This window comes from Ascidiella aspersa, chromosome 5, assembly GCF_963924565.1.
Source record: "Ascidiella aspersa chromosome 5, kaAscAspe10.2, whole genome shotgun sequence".
Taxonomy (NCBI): Eukaryota; Metazoa; Chordata; class Ascidiacea; order Phlebobranchia; family Ascidiidae; genus Ascidiella; species Ascidiella aspersa.
Window position 1 is genome coordinate 13,780,057 of NC_139451.1, and position 2,500 is coordinate 13,782,556.

Consider the following 2,500-nt stretch of genomic DNA (forward strand, 5'->3'; position numbering starts at 1 on the left):
ACCTGGCGCAATCGTGCACCTTTTTTTTACGTTAGAATTTCAAACGGAAGACCCCAGGGACAACACTCATCTTTGCTATACTTGTGGGAGCTGACAAGCTTCGACAAGTAAAGAATCGGTGAAAAGGCGATTGGCTCGCTGGGCAGATGTTGCTGCTGCGCGAAGAGCCGAGTGTCAGTTTGTCGGGTTCTGAGCGGTCGCTTCGGCGAAGTTGTCTGGCGTGCGTTGCGCTCGCGCCGGTGTTGGCGACGTGGCGGTCGAAAGGCCTGCCGACGAAGTCTTACTCCGGCGGGTGCGACGGGCGGTGACGGTTTTCTGAGTTCGGGCAGCCGAGCAAAGAACGAAATTTTAACGGAGAAGCCTTCGGGTTTCGCATCGACCGAGCGACGGCGCCGCATCAGCGGCGCCTCCTTCGTCGGCCTTTCGGGGCTACGCTAAAGTAGCTACCTGGTTGATCCTGCCAGTAGTCATATGCTTGTCTCAAAGATTAAGCCATGCAAGTCTAAGTACGAGCTCTCGTACAGTGAAACTGCGAATGGCTCATTAAATCAGTTATGGTTCATTTGATCGTACGTTTTACGTGGTTAACTGTGGAAATGCTAGAGCTAATACATGCGTGAAGCGCCGACCTCGCGGGAGGCGTGCTTTTATCAGACCAAAAACCGACCGGGCTTCGGCCCGCAACCTTTGGTGACTCTGGATAACTTTGCGGATCGCACGGTCTCGCACCGGCGACGGATCATTCAAGTGTCTGCCCTATCAACTTTCGTCGGTACGGTACTGGCCTACCGAGGTTCTTACGGGTAACGGAGAATCAGGGTTCGATTCCGGAGAGGGAGCCTGAGAAACGGCTACCACATCCAAGGAAGGCAGCAGGCGCGCAAATTACCCATTCCCGACGCGGGGAGGTAGTGACGAAAAATAACAATACAGGACTCTAAACGAGGCCCTGTAATTGGAATGAGTACACTTTAAAACCTTTAACGAGTATCCATTGGAGGGCAAGTCTGGTGCCAGCAGCCGCGGTAATTCCAGCTCCAAAAGTGTATATTTAAGTTGTTGCGGTTAAAAAGCTCGTAGTTGGATTTTGGGCGCAGGCGGCCGGTCCGTCGCAAGGCGTGTACTGGCCGTCCTGGCCTCACCTCCGGTTCTCCGCCGGTGCCCTTGACTGAGTGTCGGCGGCGGCCGGAACGTTTACTTTGAAAAAATTAGAGTGTTCAAAGCAGGCGATTCGCCTGAATAATGGTGCATGGAATAATGGAATAGGACCTCGGTTCTATTTTGTTGGTTTTCGGAGCGCGAGGTAATGATTAAGAGGGACAGACGGGGGCATTCGTACTGTGCCGTTAGAGGTGAAATTCTTGGATCGGCGCAAGACGAACGACTGCGAAAGCATTTGCCAAGAATGTTTTCTTTAATCAAGAGCGAAAGTCAGAGGTTCGAAGACGATCAGATACCGTCCTAGTTCTGACTATAAACGATGCCAACTAGCGATCGGGGGGCGTTAGTTTTACGACCTCTCCGGCAGCTTGCGGGAAACCAAAGTCTTTGGGTTCCGGGGGAAGTATGGTTGCAAAGCTGAAACTTAAAGGAATTGACGGAAGGGCACCACCAGGAGTGGAGCCTGCGGCTTAATTTGACTCAACACGGGAAATCTCACCCGGCCCGGACACAGTGAGGATTGACAGATTGAGAGCTCTTTCTTGATTCTGTGGGTGGTGGTGCATGGCCGTTCTTAGTTGGTGGAGCGATTTGTCTGGTTAATTCCGATAACGAACGAGACTCTGGCTTGCTAACTAGTTACGCGACCCAATCGGTCGGCGTCTAACTTCTTAGAGGGACTAGTGGCGTTTAGCCACACGAGATTGAGCAATAACAGGTCTGTGATGCCCTTAGATGTTCGGGGCCGCACGCGCGCTACACTGACCGGATCAGCATGTGCTCGCCTTGGCCGACAGGTCTGGGTAACCCGCTGAACCCCGGTCGTGCTAGGGATAGGGAATTGCAATTATTTCCCTTGAACGAGGAATTCCCAGTAAGCGCGAGTCATTAGCTCGCGTTGATTACGTCCCTGCCCTTTGTACACACCGCCCGTCGCTACTACCGATTGAATGGTTTAGTGAGGTCCTCCGATTGGACCTGGCGCGGCCGGCAACGGTCGAGCCGGCGTCCGAGAAGACGATCTAACTTGATCATTTAGAGGAAGTAAAAGTCGTAACAAGGTTTCCGTAGGTGAACCTGCGGAAGGATCATTAACGGTCTCGCAAACGCTTCGGCGAACGCGAAACTCGGACAAGCGAGAGAAAAAGTTTTTGCTACCCGGCGCCCGACCCGCGAGGAGCGGCGCGCCGGCCGGCGATTCGGTCACCCGGTAATGTTTGCGCGTCGAGTGCCGCGGTGCCGCGCGCTCCGGCTTCAAGCGTCGGCCTGGCCGACCGCTCGGCGCGGTATATTTTGTCACCCTTTAGTGCGAGGCACTGTGCGAGCGAAACAATCGTGG

General features: G+C 54.0%; 1 non-coding gene across 1 annotated transcript; it reads left to right on the forward strand.

Moving 5' to 3' along the window:
- Positions 1-444: 444 nt before the first annotated feature.
- On the forward strand, positions 445-2,255 carry LOC146144586 (small subunit ribosomal RNA). The gene has a single exon (XR_014500625.1). It is a non-coding gene; the product is annotated as a small subunit ribosomal RNA (ribosomal RNA).
- Positions 2,256-2,500: the final 245 nt, after the last annotated feature.